The sequence below is a fragment of the Heptranchias perlo genome, chromosome 34, assembly GCF_035084215.1.
Source record: "Heptranchias perlo isolate sHepPer1 chromosome 34, sHepPer1.hap1, whole genome shotgun sequence".
In the NCBI taxonomy this organism is placed as follows: domain Eukaryota; kingdom Metazoa; phylum Chordata; class Chondrichthyes; order Hexanchiformes; family Hexanchidae; genus Heptranchias; species Heptranchias perlo.
In genome coordinates, this window is record NC_090358.1 from 20967176 (window position 1) to 20987879 (window position 20704).

General features: G+C 42.2%; 1 long non-coding RNA gene across 4 annotated transcripts in view; it reads right to left on the reverse strand.

The window, feature by feature from the left end:
* Nucleotides 1–1132: 1132 nt before the first annotated feature.
* Nucleotides 1133–20704, reverse strand: part of LOC137301872 (uncharacterized) — a 135494-nt gene continuing 115922 nt past the window's right edge. The window contains exons 7-11 of one of the 4 annotated variants that reach the window (XR_010958379.1): nucleotides 17402–17503; nucleotides 15462–15599; nucleotides 9231–9339; nucleotides 5932–6091; nucleotides 1133–3860 (exon numbers count right to left, since the gene is read on the reverse strand). This is a non-coding gene — a long non-coding RNA (uncharacterized lncRNA). Of the gene's footprint in view, nucleotides 3861–5931; nucleotides 6092–8875; nucleotides 9036–9230; nucleotides 9340–15461; nucleotides 15600–17401; nucleotides 17504–20704 lie in introns of those variants that run through there. The other 3 variants (XR_010958375.1, XR_010958377.1, XR_010958378.1) reach the window with 3 other exon arrangements.

Genomic DNA, 20704 nt, shown 5'->3' on the forward strand with positions numbered 1-20704 from the left:
ATACATGGCTTTGAACAATTACTGCTCAGTGTAATTGGCTTTTTTTGAGTTCGGATTCAATCTACATTATTGAAGTAATGTCAAGAGAACTTGACACTGCCCCTTACTGGCACCATAGATCAGTCCATTCTGCAGGAACAAGGCAAGCTTTACCCTAATGGGCGGGAGAAAGCCTTGCTTGGCTTCATTCAGTGGCAGTTTTCTGACATAACCGATACTCGAATAATTTGATATGTCTGTAATCTAGACAACCTGACCATGTGTCAAGAAAAAAATTGATAAAGTGTGCCTGGTAGATTTTTTTTTGACAGTCAATGTACCTGTCATCCAGTGAGAGGATGAATTTAACAAGGACAAGGCATAACATAGGGTGGCTGCTTATCTTCTTCAGTCATTGGTGAGTTTCTATTATTGACAATATGCCGAAGCAATTCTTTAGACACATAATCAGACATTTTGAGGAGACAATAGCCTTGGAAGTCTATGAAGACAATGGCCGGGGAATTCCTTGGAGCTTCTCCCAATCCGCCTGCATTACACCACCAGAAGTGCGATGGAAACCCTGTTTACACACGTATGGTCTCCGCCGCACTTCCAACAAAGTAACGTCAGCGGAGTGGGAGCAGCTCGGAGGAATTTCCCAGCCTATGTTTAGTTAAAAATTCAGACCTGCCAAACATTCATTTTAAGCCAGTCAAGCTGCTTAACTATTTGAAATATTCTAGTTAAAAACCTGCAACAAAAAGAAGCAGGTGAACAAGAACAATTGTCCATAGATGGCTTTGTATCATCGGTATTGTTTTAGGTTGCTGAATAAAAAAGGTGGTTGAATTTTGCAGGACCCGTTGCTGTAGTTTGAAAGAAAAGAGGATCTCTTCCTAAATTTGTCCACAGCAGCAAATGTTAAGTTTTAAGCACGATCTTTGCAGTTGTGCAGCTGGCCCAGATAAACTGAAACAGGACAGAAAATATTGTTTACTATAGGAGTCACGATCTGTCTGTAGGGTTTAGAAATGGTGCCTAAATAGGATCTTCAGTTACCCTGCATAAACCAGCTCAATTGCAAGCACCTATTTAACTCTTGGCTCACTGCAAAGCCATCAAAGACTGAACAAGACACAGGTTAATGTGCAACAAATAAATATTATTAACTTCTATTAGTCGAAGATAAAAATGATTGTCAACTTACTCATCATTAATAGAACAATATCTTGGTATTGGAATTACAATAGCACGGCATTAACTATGTTCATCTTAATACAGCTCAATTCAGTTCAGAATCACAATATCATGGCCTCAGCTGGATGCAGTTTAACATAACTTATCAATAATATTCAGCTTTCAAGGATTACAGCATGCACTTAGCAAAGATATCCATTTTCACTTTAGATAGCAAAGTTGCAGATAGCAATTCTGCTGTTCATAATTAAGTCCATATCTTGGACAATGTTATTATAGAAAATATAGGACCCTTTTTTGATGAAGTAGCAGTTGATTAATTGTATTGAAACAGTTCTCTCTTCTCTGTGATATGTCTTCAAGAGTCATCCATAGTCTTCTGTTAACAACACCTTGCCTGTACTTATACAGTCATACAAGACTTCTTTAAATTATCACAAAAACAATTGCATTCCTCTTTGAACTGAATTTGAACATAATCTAAGATTCCTATTTTCAGAATTTGCTTTAATGTCTCTGGACTTCTGCTGTTAAACTTTTGACTTTCTGAAATCTAAGGCAAGATCCTCCCTGTTTAGCTTATCAAGACTATAATATTACTTCAAGAAATTTGACTCATCAAATATTATTCATCAAGGTTGGAGTTTCTACAAAAACTATATAGACTGTCCAAATAACTTTAGCACTTACCATGGAAAATAAGTACTTATTAAGTGTTGTCAATAAATTCTGCTTGTGAACCCTACAAACTATTAATGACCAACTGAGCATAGATAGTATATAAAGGATTCTTTATCTGATTGAATCATTGGTTATCATGATCTTTTTAGCATTAACAATTTAACAAAGTGTTAGACCTCCTTAAACTCTTCCAGACACATCAGCCTTATAATTCAATGGTTTTCAAACTGTCCTGTGTCTGAGACTCCCAGGATATGTTGCCTCTTTCTCTGTTGGTTCCTCTGTCTTTGTTACACCATTGGAAAAAATGATGCTTGGGACACAGGAATAAATAGCAAAGAGTTTACATAGGCCAGCTCCATGCTGCGTTAGCCCAAGTGCTGGTTCTGTCTCCTTCAGATATTTATGCACATACATATTTTTAAAAATTCATTCTCAGGATGTGGGCGTCGCTGGCAAGGCCGGCATTTATGGCCCATCCCTAGTTGCCCTTGAGAAGGTGGTGGTTGACCTTTTTCTAAATCATTTAGCAGGATCCTCATAAGCATGAAGGAATTTCCCCACTGTTAGTGAGGCCAATTACAAATAATATCTTTTTTTTATGCTGGTCTATACTTTGTGAAGTTTATCCCTCCGTAGGTTGCATAACGTGATTCTCAGTTAGGAGCAAAGGAGATTATGATCGACAGAAATGTGGTTTTGAAAACATTATGGCATGATACATTAAAGAGGAAGAATTGTCTCACAAATTTCCTAGACATAGCAATATAAGAATGAATTTAGTCTGAAAGCAGGTAGCAATTATTGACAGGTAGTAAAGGCACCACGGTAAAGCAATCAATGCAAATAGTCACTGGGCCACATTCCAGCGTTGCATCCTTCATATTTTAATTTCAAACTGATGCGCTCCCTCCTTTCTGTCGCCCCATTGTTTAATGATCAGAACAAAGAGACCGAGCTAAGCTAAGTGAGTCTGTACAACTTTTGAATTCATGTTAAAACTGTTGACAGTTTTGGTTAGTGACCTCAGCACCAGTGACCTCACCAACCTCCAGGGGTTCACAGACTCCAGTTTGCAAACCACCGCTATAGTCATGGGCTAAGTATGCATGCCGCAAAGTATTGCTGAGCAACCTGTGGCATATTTAGTGCTAGTTCCTCTGTGCTTTGGGCAATCAGGCAGTGCATTGAAACTGGGCAGCAGTGTCATGTCCCTAGTGCTGGTCGGTAGAAATGGAAACAAAGTAGCTATATTGACCAATGCATCAGTGACTTGTTCCATACGTGCTAGACTGGAAGGAAGCAGAGATGAAAAAAGTTGTCAGCGCAGTAACCTTGCCAGTCACTGCCCCTTCCGTGAAGGTTGGCTGCAGTTCTCCTTAAAGCAAGTGGGACCATCCTGCAGGTGTCTCCACGTTAATCCATGATGTGTGGGGCCAAATCTCCATGGTCCTTCCCAGGTACGTGTGCTAGGGCAAATATGATGGGTGGCATCATGGCAGGTGTGGTAATCTGGTTCTGATGCCTACTGTTCTTCCCGGTGTGACTTCTATCTTATAGTATCTTAAATCATGAAATACAGTGATTGAGATACTATTAAAGCATTCCCCAGCATTCGGATATCAATGGGGATAATTTTGACTTTGGGTGATAATGTGAAACATGAAGGTAGGAAGAGGAAAAGACCATTGACATTAATGGAAATGAAAATCGGGAGAGATGTATAACGGCCGGCTGATCCAACATTGCACGTTTTACACTATCGCCCAAAGTAAAAATTACCCCCAGCGAATTGCCAAAGGGCACTTTACTTGGTGTAGCTTCCAATTAGATTCCATGGCACTCCCTGAGCTGGTATTGTGGAAGACTCTTGACAGATCGTGACTTCTTTAAGGCTCTTCACTGGAAAGAGGTTCTGAACAGTCTGTGTCTCTCTGACCGTAGGGAAAAATGATTCTGCTGCTTCTCTCATTATGCAAACATTCCCTCCATGGTCTTATCTGGAAAACCCAGGAAAAATATATTAAGTGTTAGCTGGATAAATGCACCTAGCTGAAACGTAAATAAACTATTAATGCACGAAACATTAGCTGCAAAAATTGAAAATCCAATTGTGTCCTTCTGTCCCTTTAAATTGGAGCTTTAGTCAGCTTCGCTTTAATGGCTGTTTAACCAGAAATGTGAATGGGCCTGATGAAGGCCCTCATTAGCATGCTGGAAGCATCTATAATGAGGCTCCCACTTAGAATGAGTAGGAGTGAATACCGTGGGTGTGCAGCACATAATGGAGTCACCGCAGGGTGCATTTGCAGTGGGGGAAAGGTGCAAGCAATGGCTGCCTAATTTCTCATTCCTGGTTCGCTCGAGTCCTGCCAGCGGGTTCAATGCCACCGGGCACTGATCACCAGTGTTACATTTTTAAAAAAAATCCAATGCCTCAATCTCTGCTCGTAAGATGCCAAAACATTCTGCAAATATATGGGACTTAAATTGATAAGTATTTAGTTCTTGTCAAAAACATGACTGTCATGAGGCAGGAAAAAAACTCCCTTTTTCACCCAATGTCTGGCTTAGTAAATGTTGCTATTTCCCAAAATCTCACTTAAATATGGAAAGGAAAATCTCATCACAAGTTATTGTTGTAAGTTGAATACGTATAAAAAAATTTTTGCAAGGAAGAGTATGTAGGCAGTGAGAAGGAGGGATGCATCTGATTATGTGAGTTCGGGAAATGATTGTCGATTTTAAATCACAGCTCTAATGAAGCTGGAGGTTTAAAATTCCAGGTGAGAAAGTTAAAATGACCACTGACATGTCACCACTGTCTGGCCTCAGGTTAAGGTTTAACACCATCATTAGACTGCAGGAGAGGCTGAAGGTGAAACCCTGAAAAATCTCAAACACTCGTCCTCATTATCAGTATTCCTCCGTGACTTTAATAGAAAGAGGATTGCATGTCATCAGATCATCAATAACTTCAAATGGGTATAAATTACATGTGCATAGATGCAAGATAGCCTATTATTTCAAGCTTTAAAAAGACTTTGTATAATTGTAATCCTTAAGGAAATTTCAGCTCTTAGAGACCTGTATGTTGCAAGACAATTACACCATTTAATCTGGGATTTTTTTTTTGGCTGAAGTCTTATTATAGCATTACAGTGTTCAAGATGCATATTGATGCTGGTGGCCTGCAGTACTGGGCGGTTAGTGTAGTCATTTGATCCTCCAGGGGGGAGTGTTTAATTCGCCAGCCTCAAGCCAGTCCTTAACTCTAATGAGCACAAAAATAGAGGCCTGGCTGATTTAAAAGACAGCAAAAGAAAACGCACCATGTTTTCTCAGAACAATTAAGGGATTTCAATCGAAAACTCGCACTGTGGCATCGTGTTGATATCAATTTTGGAGTTCATTAGCAAATTATGTTTGCAAAAAGAAATGTAAACAGTTGCATTAATATGCAAAACACAATCAGATTAATTTGCTGGAGTAAAATAGTCATTTACCCCATTTAAATTGCAGTTCTAAAAATATGGAATTTTGAATGTAAACTTATAGTCCTGTCACTGCATGAGAATGACATTAAATAAAAAGAACAAACTTGGATTAATATAATGCCTTTCCCATCCTCAGGATTTCCCATAGTCCTTCATAGCCAATGAATTACACTTGAATGCAAACACAGCAGCCATTTTGTGCACAGAATGGTCGCACAAACAGCAAAAGAGATAAATGGCCAGTTAATCATTTTTTTTTATGCTATTGGTTGAGAAAGGAATGTTGGTTCAGGACAGTGGGAGAATGACCTGCTCTTCTTCAAATATCGCCAGGAGATCTTTTCCATCCACCTGAACAGGCAAATTAGGTTGCGGTTCAATGTCTCATTTGAAGGACAGTGCCTCTGACAATGCAGCCCTCCATCAGTACTGCACTGAAGTGCCAGCCTAGATTAAATTGTGGTTTTGGAGCCTGAACCTATGGGGAGTTAAATTGGTTAACCCCTGAATCCAGGTGCAGGCATTGCGGTGCGTGATTAACCCGCGTCCGGTGGTTCCGATGCTCCTGACTTACCTGATTGTAACGCAGCCATCAGGCCGAGCTACGACGTTCTCACCAGCTTCACATTTCTCACCAGCAGGAGGGACCCAAATCTCACATGAGTTGCTCGCACCTCTTAAAGGCAGGCTGCACCTCTTATTTGCAAAAAATAAGATGCGGGTCCGCATGGAGTCTGAATGGAGATCAGACATCGCACACGTAAAACATAGATGCAAGTCCTGTCCCTTTGTTTACAAACTGTTGAGTTATGTTAAAACATTGAATAAAGGTTGCGCACTACTAAATCCTACATTATCCAATCTGCATGCCAGACCTCACCAATGATCTGAGTTTGTACCAGGCCTGTGAGAGAGCGTGCACACCAAGGTTCTCTGCTGATGCACTAGAGGCCTTGGTGCAAGAGGTGGACAGAAGGAGGAGCATCCTATATCCACAGGGGGACAAGAGGCCCTCCAGACACATGCTCAAGAGGCAATGGGAGGCAGTAGGAGACAAAGTCAATGCCAGGCACATAGCACCACAAATATGGATGCAGTGCAGGAAGAAATTCAATGCTTTGACACGAGTGGTCGAGGTGAGTGAGGTCAACTGTCAAGTGGCGTCTCCTACCAACTGCACCACTAGCCGCATCCACTGCTGAACGCACTACACCCCCCCAACACCCACCTACCAACAAACTCTTTCAATTTGCACTCAACTATTCCAATGATGCTTCCTCTCACCCATACACATTACCACTGTTGCAAGCCGCACATCCACAACTCACAGGTCACACAGGCTGGCATCTATTCAACCATGACAGGCACATTACCCAGACATCCTGCACGACACACTTCTCGCTTTCTTGCAGGAGAAGGTGGCGCATAACAGGAGGCAGCAAGTGGCAGTGGCATTTAGCCCCTCGAGCCTATTCCGCCATTCAATGAGATCATGGTTGAGCTGTGACCTAACTCCATATACCCGCCTTAGCCCAATATCCCTTAATACCCATGTTTCACAGAAATCTATCAATCTCAGATTTAAAATTCACAATTGAGCTAGCATCAACTGCCGTTTGCAGAAGAGCGTTCCAAACATCTCCCACCCTTTGCATGTAGAAGCGTTTCCTAACTTCACTCCCGTAAGTCTTGGCTCTATGTGTTAGGCTATGTCCCCTTTTCCTATTATTCAAGTATAGGAGACCTCCAAAAAACAGGTACAAATGCAACAGCAGCCATAAGCAATAATCCATCAACTAACCTGTAAGTCCTACACGGTCCCTTTAAATAGCACGAGTGGACGGGATCCTCCAGGCCGTCTAAGACATGTTCAGCTGGTCGTGGTTAAGACAGTGTGTTAGCTGGAGCATCAGCGTTGCACACTGATCTAATGCATATTCTCCTTACTTTACATGCTGCCGGCATTCGTTATCTGCATCTGCGCAAACCCCTTTACCAAGATGGTGTCTGGCGCACGTCACGCTAGAAGCCTGCGCGCGTGTTCCGGATGCCATTTTGGGGCCTCAGGTGCCGTGTAGCACCTGAAAAACAGGCGCTGCACTGCCGAATTTCTAGCCCATAATCTTTGAGCATGATTTTCCGATGACTTAAACTGGCAAGTAGAAAATCTGCAGCAGACAAGATTCCTTGTTGAATACATAAAGTAGGAAAATTACCCCTGTTATGTAACAAGTAGTTTTCAGATACCTTCGCAAGACACAACAACTTAAGGGTTAGGGATGAGAAAGGGCCATTCATCCCATTGAATTTCATCCCTCGAAATCAAAGTTCATCCCTCTACCACTTTATTGGAATAAACTATTACTCAGTATGTAAGTGTGTAAAATAAATAATAGCTGCCTTGAAATAGCTAGATAAATGTAGTAACACTTGCCAGAACCTCAATGGTAGGTACTGAGTGTGATAGAAAGCCCTCCTCCGTGCTCAATGCACTGTCCCATGTGGAACTGAATCAAGTCGACCAGGAAAATCCCATCCTTAATCTGCGGTATCAGTAAAAGTATGTTACAATTGACCTCAACATCCCTAGGCAAGGAAGCAGGTGGTGTTACGGAGGGGGTAGAAATTACCCAGAAGGTGTTGTCATACCAGCGACAGGAGATGGAAGGCCGGGAACAATCCTTCCCCTCTCATTTTTGAATGCATCCATCAGGTCTATCCCTATTGCAGGAAAAATGCTATGCTCCTAACTAAAGCACTGTCAGAGGTGCCGTCTTACGGATGTAACGTTAAACCAAGGCCCTATCTGCCCTCGTTGGTGAACATATAAGATCCCATGGCACTATTCCAACAAAAGCAGGGCAGTTCTCTTGGTGTGTTGACCAATATTTATCCCCCAACAGGGCCTCAGTTTAACGTTTCATCCGAAAGACCGAAACTCTGACAGTTTGATTAGATGGAAGAAGTAGTCTTCACAAATGACAGATATGAATAAGGCTCTGAGTTGAAGACATTGAAGGAATTGCATTGTTGACTAGATTGACATTTGGTTCAAAAAAAGGATGACATTTTCTCCCACATAGAAATCATTTTGAGTTTTAAGGCTTGTTTCCATATAATTCATTGCCAAACTTCCTGCCCAAAGGTTCTCCATGGATTTATTTCTCAGTCAGCTCACGACGCTGTGCACCAGAGAGTTCAGTTGTCAGATTTCACTTCATCAAAATTGCTAAATCAGAACTAGGATAATAACATAGCAGGGAATCCAGTTGGAATGAATGAACTGGGCTCTTTTCAGCCAACTTGGCCTTGCAGCAGGAGAGCGAAGCCAAAAGATAGGAGGTCTCATTTGACCATTGCCAGACTGCCATGTAATATGTCATTCTGGAGAAGCCTACAACTGATGTTAGATTGGCTACCGCCCCACAAGAAGATAGAGAATATTTTCATTATTTGCCTGAAATTTGTATTGGAATTTGTAAAGAGATCATGAAGATAACACCACTTCATTTAGGCAGAACATTTATTTTTAACCTTCTCTCCCTGGTGATAATGGAAAGAGCTGCCACTTTTGAAAATCAACCTGCTTTTCAGAAGCACAATCAGGACAATTTCATGGAGGGATTCAGATTTGGTCGCTACTTGCAAAAATCAATGGCATCTTCAGGACTTAGCCTCCTACACCAAAGGAAAAAAGAAAGAAAGAACTTGCATTTATATAGTGCCTTTCACATCCTTAGAATGACCCAAAACACTTCACAGCCAATGAAGTACTTTTCCAATATTGTCACTGTTGTAATGTAAGCAAATACAATAGCCAATTTGGGGCCAGCAAGGTCCCACAAACAGCAATCAGATAAATGAGCAGATAACCTGGTGATGTTGGTTGAAGGATAAATGTTGACTAGCACATTAGGAGATCTCTCCTGTTCTTCTTGAAATAGCACCAAGGGGCAGACAGGTCTTTGGCTTAGCATCTCATCTGAAAAAAAAATCAGGGTGGGTTTTAACTTGGAGTGGCATCGGTCCATGGGCAGCCCCAAAGTGGGTGGCAGACCCAGAAGTCTTGAACGAAGCAATTTTAACAGTCAGGCCAGATTTAAATTTTTCAAATCTGCCTCCTGCCTGATGGCTGGCAGGCGGGAGTGGGAATTAGGACAGGAACAGGAAGCCGTCAGGGACCCAAGGCAATGGTACCCAGCATGAGGTAAGTGGTGGGAGAAGGGTTCATATGCAAATACCAGTGTGGGAAGGGAGAGGGAAGGTGGGGGCAAGGGAAGCCTATGGATTCCTTCTAGGGCCCGGAGGAGCACTCTTGTTCCTCCTGGCCCCCAAAGAATCCTCCCAAACAGCAACAAGTAAAACTTACCTGAGCCTCTTCTGGTCACACTGCTGCTTCCCGCCAGGTTTCACTGGCAGTTTTGCCACAAGGCGGGCCATAACTTTTACATTTGAATTAGGCCTCTGCCTGCATGTAGTGGGGCCTCGGCCCACTTGAAAGTCGGCGAAGATGAGATGGCGTCGGGCGGGAACAGAGCGATCTCGGGCCAGTAAGTGCACTCGAATGATTTTAACCCCTCCCACACAGTGTTTCCACCCAGCGGGGGAGTTAAATCCAACTCCAGTGCCTCTGACACTCCAGCACTCCCTCAGTACTGCACCGCAGTGTCAGCCTAGATTATGTGCTCAAGTGTTTGGAGAGGAGCCTGAACCCACACTTTCAGACTCCAAGGTAAGAGTGCTACCAATGAGCCAAGGTTGAAATAGCAGTATGCACTGAGAAGCATAAAAACAGACAGGCAGCTATCAAATTGCCCTTGCCTCTTCAGTTGATGTCAGCGTTTATCACATCTTAGATTTTGGACCCAAATGCCTCAATATTAGTGCATAATTGTGAATGTGTTAAGGTAGAACATACCAATGAGTGTTCTAGGTAGTGCATAGTTGCGAGTGCTAAAATAGTGCATGCCTGTGAGGGTGCTAAAATACTGCACACTCCTCACACACTCCTGTGTCTTCAGCAAAGGAAGAGTCTGGTTAGCCTTTGTTAATTAGCTTTAGGATAGTTTTTTTTAATTCATTCATGGGATGTGGGCGTCGCTGGCAAGGCCAGCATTTATTGCCCATCCCTAAGTGATTGTTTGCTCCAACTCACTCAGAGATTTTATGAACCTGGGAAGATTCAGTTTGCCAAATAATTATTCAAGGTCAGAAATGGTCATTTTTTTTTCCAAATGACACAGTTGGGTACAAAACATCTTCAGAGATAGAATGAATGAAGTCAGGAGTCAGAGAACCATTGAGACTTTAAATGATTATTACATATTCAGCAAATTTTGTTTTCTTGATTGACTGTGCTGTGAAGTGGCTCCTTTTCACATCCCAACAAAACCAGTGAATGACAACACAACCTTCTTGACAAGAAATTATTCCATGGATCTTTTTTTCCATCAAAGATGTCAGTATCCAGATCCTACTTGAAAAGGGAAAAAAATAATAAACCTGCCATTGAACTGAAACAGATATGGAGCCATTTTACTAAATAATGGTAGTCTATTGTTATTCAGAGCATAAAGAATTAGAGGGATAAAATTGGAATGATTATATAAGTATTAGTAATTCAGAGTTCTTCTATATTTAAATAAATGTTGCTATGTGCAATGCCACCACTACAACCAAAATAAGTTGACAAGGACTGAACTCACACTTATGTGTATGACTCATGTGCACTTAGAATTACAAATTAGTAAAATAACATTTGGCTTAATTATTCAAATTTTACTTCAAAGCATGTCTGACTCACTCCAATCTATTTTTTTATTTAATCCAATAGTGCAGCCATCCTGGGAAGTTTAGAAATAACATTGGTCCTTTTGGTTGATTATTCATCCCTTAATATGAAACTAATGAGATCCTAACATTTTATAAGTCATGCATGATTACAAAATAAGAACAATGCATGGTATATATTGTTCTGTTAACAACAATTCTTCTACATAACTACCGTTACAAAACTCCTCATTTAATTTTAAACTTTACATTTGGAGCTAAATTTACTCATGATGCCAGAACTGCTTGTCCATGCAGCATGAATCAATGAACTGCATACTTCACAAATAATGTACAGGGATTGCCTTTGGTATTGATCACACATAATTGTATAGATGTTTGATACCATGATGGGAAAGTGCTGCATCGAAAGGAAAAGAGACAGGGAGGAAAATCATAAACAACCATACAAATGGCATGCAAGTTTAAATGTTCAAGATATTCCCAGCAAGGAGACAGCTTGCATTAGAGCACATACCACCGATACATTTTATAAATGTATCTATTTCCTATAAATGAGCTTCACGAACAATAGGGGCTGATAATGCAGCCCCTGTGTAACATTACTTGGCCTGCACCATTCCTGCGCTCCGCACACATTAGTAATGTGGCCTTGCCCTATAATTACCTCCAGGTCCACCGATACCAATTTTCAAACTTTCCTCCTTGTGTTCAAATCCCTACATGGCCTCAGCCCTCTCTATCTCTATAACCTCCTCCAGCCCTACAACCTTCCGAGAACTCTGCATTCCTCCAACTCTGGCCTGTTGTGCATCCCCACTTCCTTCGCCCCACCTTTGGCGGCCATGCTTTCAGCCATCTTTCAGGCTCTGGAACTCCCTCCCTAAACTATTTGCCTCTCCACCTTTCACTCTTCTCCATTAAGACACTCCTTAAAACCTACCTCTTTGACCAAGCGTTTGGTCACCTGTCCTAATGTCTCCTTCTATGGCTCGTTGTCAATTTTTGTCTGGAGAGGAGCAGATGGGAGAAAATTGGTAAGAAAAAAAAATTAAGGTAATCAGTGTCAAGATTTCCCTTTAAACGTTTCAGAGCGATAGATCCTTGTTTTACTGCAAGAAGCAACACTTGTCCTGGAATTGTGATGAGTTGATTCTTCCTTAGCTAGGACACTGTGTCAAGGTCATTAGAAAGTTTGGTTCCATGTTGTAGATCCCAAGTACTCAGAGAATTTGCTTAACTCTAGAAAGCTCTATAGTTTCTGGAGTGTGCCACTGAATAATCTTCCTAAACTTATTTCAATAACCCTGAAAAGTATGCTTAGGGTAAATCTTCTGATCCGAGCATGAATCAGTAGCTTGGCACTCGCCGGAGTCACATTGGGATGATTTTGCAGGATGTTTGGTCCCAATTACTTAAGCATGGTGAGCCCCCTGGTCCATACTGGGCCTGGTGCTGGGTCGAACACTTTCCTAGTTACCCACTGCTCCCCTAGCCTTCTGCTGCATTCTTCAGCCAGACTTGGCTGCACTCTAATTTCCAAACACCCCCAGCAAAGCACTCCTGTTTTACATTGGAATTGCGCTAGAGAACTACAGGTAGATACTTGAATGAGCTGACCCCATGAATTATAGCAGGGTCAGCACTGCAGAGCATTGGCGGGAGCAAGTCCCAGCTCATTGGTGACAATCCAGTGTGAATCTCAGCGTGTAATTTTGGGGCCGTTAACTTTCAAAATTGCCTAAAATTGTAATTGGGATTAAAGGCTTTTGTGTTTGTGTAATAAAAATCTCTACTGAGAGTAGGTCTATTTTTAATGTCATCCTGTAGCTTGTTCAGCAATTTACAATCCTACTGGATCACCTTGGACTGTTTCTGTTTGTGACGTATCTTTTCAATGACATTGGCTGCACAACATAGGGGCCTGGATTTTTCTTTGAGCAGCGGACAAATGGTGCCTGCTGCTCATTGGACTCGCACTTACCCATAAACTTTTCTTGTTTTTTTTCAAAGCAAGTTCCTCTCAAGGGGCTGAATCCAGCGCGGGGCTCTCTACAGGGCATCTGGGACCTGTGTGAAAGGCGCAAGCAACTGTGTATCCCCTAAACCAATTAGATTAAAGCATCTGATAAGCAGCAAAGAGTCGGAACCAGGAAGTGTAAGTTAGACTAGTGAATTCAATGTCAGATCAGTTACAGAAAGCAAAATAAAGAAAGGGTAAGAAACATTGAATTAAGAGACAAAGATAAAAGAGACAAAAAGAAAAAGTTAAAAAAAATGTAAACCTTTTCTTTTGAAATTTCCAACAACAATTAAAATCTGAAGGAATGAGACTCCAAACTTGTTAAAGGTAATTTTCAGTGCCAGAGAGGTTGTTTGGCTGTCATTAAGACTTACCACGCCGTTAAAAAGATACTTCAACTTAAATAACTTGATATGCCTTTTTTTGGCGGGATTACTTCATATCCATCAGGGCAGTGTAGGAACTTCACGTCGTTCCATTCATCTGAACAGTGAGTCAGCCAGCAAGTTGTCCTTCCCGCGAAGCTTATGAAGGATCTGGGCATCTGGTAGAGCAACTTCTGGATTTCCACATTTAACTGTGCATGTGAACTCGCCGGAAATTGCTTTACCATTCGCACTGAAAGAATCATTTTCGTAGCAATATCCAGCCCAATGTCTGTGCGTGGTGAGTACATCATTATAACGCTCAGCAATTATCTTACCGTGTTATCACATTGAGTTCTTTGCAAACTCAGTTTGGTCCTGGAAGTCATTAAAAGGGAAACATAGGTGTCTTCAAGCAAGCTTACAGCAGAAGTGGAGTATTTTGGGGATTCCTCAAAGAATCAAAACAATGGCCGGGAAATTCCTTGGAACTGCTCCCGCTCCACCGCACTCCCGTCAAAGTTATGGCGGAGGAGCTGGAGCAGCTCTGAGGAATTTCCTGGCCAGTGCATGTTGTGAGGATGTCCACTTCTCATGTTGATAGAACAGCTGTACAAAAATACCTCCTTCACTTAATTCGTATAGTACAGTCTACTTTGCATCACTTGGAATACTTTGTCTTTCATAATTGAACAGTGTATGTGTTTGGAATACCAAGTTAAGTCATGCTGGAGATTTCATTTGAAGTGTAAGCCTCATGGGAATCAGTCATTATTAATAGAGAAATTTCATGGTACGAAATGCTACGGTGACAGCAGCAACATATTGTGGTCTCAGTCTCTCTGGGCATGTAGTCTTTATAACAAGATATGTCTTCATATACCTGTGATGTGTTTTTGCTGATGTTAGTCACTGTATCATTATTTTATCTATGTGAATTTCACATCAGTACTCATAGATCTGATATTTCAGACTAGGAGAATATTAGCAATATTTCAGACCTGTATCAAAGTATATTATAATCCCCCCACACTATTTGAAAGCAGGCAAATCTTATTTTTGGTTTATTGTTAATAAAAAAAGCTATAAAAGAAATTAATTACGCAACATGGGAAGTGGAAAAATTCAATTTAATTCACAAATGAAATGTTGACCCTCATACCATTAAAAACTATGGACCAGAGCCTGGAAATTACACTCGATGTTATTGCTTCACACACTTGTATCAAATTCCTCTTTCTACTTTTTTAATAGAGGTGTAAACCTCTTTAATTTAAGTAGGTTAACTCCTCTGTTAAAATAATGGGCAGAAAAACATGTCGCATTTTGGAGAACCTTTACTGTAGGTACAGCTTATGTTGGGGAAAGTTTCATAAATATTACTAAACTTCTTTTTGTTTTAATATTTTATATTTTTATTTTAAATGAACATCAGTAGTGATAAGACAGTAGAACATTATGTATTGGGATATTTTCTGCCTTTCTTATTCTATATTTTAAGTTACTCTCTCTTTGTGGCTTTGAGGGTATATTTGCTGGCCCATGATATCTAGATAAGTTTTGGTCACAGGATAATGAACAGAAAACCTTTTCTGTAAAACTTCCCTTGGCCACTGGATCTATCCTGTGGATCCCACAGGATCCTTTCTTATGTCTTTGACAAGTAGGACAGCACCACAACATCAGATTTCATTTCAGACTTTTACTATCAACTGAATTTATTATACGACAGTTGAACAAGCAAGTAAACAATCATTTTATACATGTATATTTACAGTAGATATTATAGTAAACTATCTTGTCGAAAGGAAAATAATAAATGTTCACAATCCCTATGTTAAACTATTATTTTGTAGATAACCTTTTTATATGCAGTTATTCATCTTAAAGACTTACCAACTGCAGGAGCTAAATGGCCTGACCTACCTCTGAGTCTTCACTTATAGCACTTCCGTAGAATAGGAACAGATGAAGAATCAGATCACACGAAGAAGGTTTCTGCCACCATCAACATTCACTGGAGATCATGGAGCCACAAGGCACTTAGGTACAAGTTGCAGACTGCTGTGTTCGGCAGCATTGAAAACAAGGTTATGATTGGAGTTGATCCGAATGCACCCCGAGTAAATTAATGCAATGTTGAAGTGATACAAGATGAAAGTAGGCATGGTGGGGAGATCAGTAGGTATCTAAGCTGTACTGACTGCAGCTGCCATTGTGGCACCCATCATATCTACAAGCCTTTGCACACCTACCTTTTTTTTATTTGTTCATGGGATGTGGGTGTTGCTGGCGAGGCCAGCATTAATTGCCCATCCCTGCTAATTGGTGGCATTGTAAGCAGTGTAGATGAAAACATAAAATTACAAAGTGATATTGATAGATTAGGTGAATGGGCAAAACTGTGGCAAATGGAATTCAATGTAGACAAATGTGAGGTCATCCACTTTGGATCAAAAAAGGATAGAACAGGGTACTTTCTAAATGGTAAAAAGTTAAAAACAGTGGATGTCCAAAGAGACTTAGGGGTTCAGGTACATAGATCATTGAAGTGTCATGAACAGGTGCAGAAAATAATCAAGAAGGCAAATGAAATGTTGGCCTTTATAATCTAGAGGACTAGAGTACAAGGGGGCAGAAGTTATGCTGCAGCTATAAAAAACCCTGGTTAGACCGCACTTGGAGTACTGTGAGCAGTTCTGGGCACCGCACCTTCGGAAGGACATATTGGCCTTGGAGGGAGTGCAGCGTAGGTTTACTCGAATGATACCCGAACTTCAAGGGTTAAGTTACGAGGAGAGATTACACAAATTGGGGTTGTATTCTCTGGAGTTTAGAAGGTTAAGGGGTGATCTGATTGAAGTTGATAAGATATTAAGGGGAACAGATAGGGTGGATAGAGAGAAACTATTTCTGCTGGTTGGGGATTTTATAAGTAGGGGGCACAGTCTAAAAATTAGAGCCAGACCTTTCAGGAGCGAGATTAGAAAACATTTCTACACACAAAGGGTTGTAGAAGTTTGGAACTCTCTTCCGCAAATGGCAATTGATACTAGCTCAATTGCTAAATTTAAATCTGAGATAGATAGCTTTTTGGCAACCAAAGGTATTAAGGGATATGGGCCAAAGGCAGGTATATGGAGTTAGAGCACAGATCAGCCATGATCTTATCAAATGGCGGAGCAGGCACGAGGGGCTGAATGGCCTACTCCTGTTCCTATGTTCCTATGTTCCTAATGATCAAGGATAACGGCATCTGCTGGGTCTAGGTCAACAACACAACCTGTATTTATATAACGCACTTAACGTAGTAAAATGTCCCAAGGCGTTTTACAGGAGTGTTATCAAACAAAATTTGACACCAAGCCACATGAAGAGATATTAGGTCAAAAATTTGGTCAAGAGATAGGTTTTAAGGAGCACCTAAAGGAGGAGAGAGAGGTGGAGAGGTTTAGGGAGGGAATTCCAGAGCTTAGGGTCTAGGCTGCTGAAGGCATGGCCGCCAATGGTGGGCTGACGGAAAGCGTGGATGGGCAAGAAGCCAGAACTGGAGGAGTGCAGAGATCTCGGAGCGTTGTAGGGCTGGAAAAGATTACAGAGATAGGGAGGGGTGAGCAATGGAGGGATTTGAACACAAGGATGAGAATTTTAAATTCGAGATGTTGTCGGAACGGGAGCCAATGTAGGTCAAAGAGCACAGGGGTGAAGAGTGAATGGACCTTGGTGCGAGTTAGGATATGGGCAGCAGGGTTTTGGATGAGCTGAAGTTTACTGAGGGTGGAAGGTGGGCGTCTGGCCGGGACAGCATTGGCCAAGAGAGCATAAGTCAACAAGGAACTAGTTGGAGAACTCTGCCATCTGCTAACCTGCATGAAATTTCCAGTGGCAGTCACGATCGCCATTGCCTTCAATGTTTTCTGCCTCCAGCTCATTCCAGGCTAGTGTATCAACCAGTGTGCTGGCCACCACTGTATCAAACAAATAAGTGATGTGTTGGTCAACATGGCCGGTATTCTTATCTCCTTTCCAACTGAATAGCAACAGAAGCACTCCACTTTAAAATGGCAGTAATTCATGCGATTTGAGAAAGCAGTAAATCTTAAGGAAGTTTGCACATTTAGCTTGAATTGTTGCTTAACAAGCAGTTAACAATGAAAAGACACCAAGTCTGTGCAATACACTTATTCCCAGGAGCCAATTTTCAAACTTATGCATAAGTTAACACATGGTACTTTACTACAAACTTCTAATTTTACTTTCTCTTAATGCATATTAAACACTTATGCTCCTGCTACCTCTCAAAAGGAAATTCGACCCCCGTGTGATTACTGAGAATCTACCTTCTGATGATAAGGCATCTCTTTCTGAAAAGCTTCCCTAAGGCTTAATGCGGGGAATTTTAAACCCCCAGGATGGTCAGTAGAGGGGCGAGGTGGGGGTTAAAAATTCAAAAATGGGAAACCCGACCCCCAACCCATCCACTTTTGGTTTTAACGGAGGCAGGTTGAGGGGTGGGCGACCAACCTGGTCTCCAGAGGCGGGCCCGAAATGTAAATATTTTATTGAGGCTACGTGCCTCAGCTGCGGGCCGGGTTTCCTAGGGCTCAGGAAACCCGTCAGCTAAAGGGTGGCAAGAACGGCCGGGTCCAGCAGGTAAAGTGCCTTTCCAACACTGCTTTTGGACCAGGATGAGCAGGAGTGCTTCCCCCTTGGCCTCCCAAGCAAACTTGCCACGATTGGCTACCCTCCCCACAATCCGCTGACCCTCCCCCATGATCGGACCGCCGGGATTGGAACTCACCCCTCCACGATGGGACCCCGTGATGGGACCCCCCCCCCCCCCACAATGGGAACGCCACCCCCCCACCCCCCCATGATCGGAACGTCCCTCCCGGCCCACCAGGTCCTCTTCAGGCCCACCACCCCACTATTTCCTCTCCAGCGGCCCCCCTCCTCCCAATCTACTCATGGCCAATGATGTCCTCTCCGCTTCCACCCCCCCCCAATGTCCTCCACGGCCCGCGATCTCCTCTCCACACCCCACCCCCACCCGACGTCCTCCAAGTCCCGTGATCTTCTCCCCGGCAACCCCCCCCCCACCCGCTGATGTCCCCCCTCCGACCCACAATCTCTCCCTCCCTCCCTCCTCTCTGCTCCCCAGCTTTGGCCTCGTGCCACAGGCCTTCCCCCCCGCCGGACTCTAAATCTGGCCGGCTGCCGGACAGGAAACAGAGTCGGAAAATTTAAATGAGGTCCTGCCGCCGGAAAACTCGCATTTCCGGGTTTCCCGGCCGATACACCTCCCCCGTAAATATCAGGGCCAATATCCCTGAAAATTCTGCTCTTCCCTGGGAGCACTAGGTCACAGAATCGATCATATTTCAAGAAAAGACAATTTTTTAAATCAGAAATCTTATCAATTATAATGCAAGGTGTCACAGTATTAACATTGTTTGCAGGGAAAGAACAGACTTGACTCTCCTAAATGAATTACTTGTAGATTAGAAAAGTTTAGTAAATACATCAGCTCTAATTTGCAATGAGCATGCGAATATGAATGGTTAGTAGCAGCATCGTTTAAAATCTCCCTATACAGTTTGGACCCGAAATTCCACAGAGCTTCTGCTGACCTCCAGTTCAGAGTTTCCTCAATATCTTATAAGGGGTGGAATTTCCTTTCTGGCAGCATGGGATAGTTTGCCCATACGACGTAGGTGTATGTAGTATACCAGTGTGGAAGTGTGGACCCAATGCCAGTTTGCTAACTGCTGAAGGGGTTAGATGAAATAGAGTGGGAGGACGCTCATGTGGAGCATAAACACTGGCATAAAATGGGCCAAATGGCCTGTTTCTGTGCTGTAAATTCTATGTAATTCAATGTAGCAACAAAGATACTGCAACCATTGTTTCTGGAAATGTCCACACTCTGGCCAGAAGGGTCACCTCCCCAATGGAACACGGGGACATTCCCCTGAAGACAGTGTCATAAACAATGTGGGCACCCACCCCTCTAAGTAAATTACACCAGATTTTGGATGGCGTCAAAGCCGGACCAGACTGACCGCTGGAAGTCCTGCCCCATTGCAATTCCACCAGCGCAGTGGGCCTACCCTTCTGGACCCTGAGCCATAGTTATGAACCTGGTGCATTCTTACTATACTAATTAGGAAAGGATGTAACTTAATAAATTAATCTGAATCAAATAATAAAACTGTTATTGAACAGTACAAATAGAGGTTTCTCCAGAGAAAATGTAGGGCATGAAATTACTTTGTCACATGATATGTTATTCCTCTCTCTGCTATTTTGATGGTGATGTTAATCCATAAATGGATTATTGCCACCACTAAAATAGTGAAGAGATGAATTTCAGGTGAATGCATTGTGTTTTTTGTACCTGTAGGTTGAAATTCTCCAAGACTCGCACCACTGCTGACGTCTTACACACAGCCGGTGGCTTACTGGAAAATCATGGGTGCATTGCACACAAAACTCCATCCATTGAGGCATTGATGGATGGAAATTCATGGGCAGGACACCCAATGAACTGTTGGGTGTCCTGCATGTGAGGCCCCACTAGTGATGCTGGTCTTGGAAAATTTCTCTCATAATGCCACTATAGAATTTCAAGATCATTGCTCTTTAAGAAATTGCAAATGAACAGTCTCACTTCTTTCCTTTAAAAGAAAGAACAATGCAGGAATCCTGTAGGCTTTTTCGCTTGAGTCATGAATTGACCCTCATGTGTATTCATCTAGCAGTTCAATCTGTAGTATATTAACAGTTTTGCATATCGCATGCACTTCCTGTGTCACATTTATTTCCTGTCACACTTTTTCGACAACATCCTTATTGTTCTATAGTAGCGCGTTCTCTGACTTACCATGAGCAATGCCACAGGAGCTCTGCTAACATAAATAAAAATAGAACAGATTTATTTAACTCTTCAGGTGTAAATTAAGTGTTTTTTTCCCTCCCTGTAGCATTTTTCCAGTGTTGCATTGTATTTATTGAACTTGCTTGAATGCACCATTCCCAAAACACTATCAGGTGACCGCTCAGAATTATCCAAGCTGTCACGCAGTTAAGTATTGTTTGAATGTGAGATCCACCCGTGCCTCATTTGCACGAGTCTCCCTGAGCTGAAAATCCACGTCTAATCACTTGCA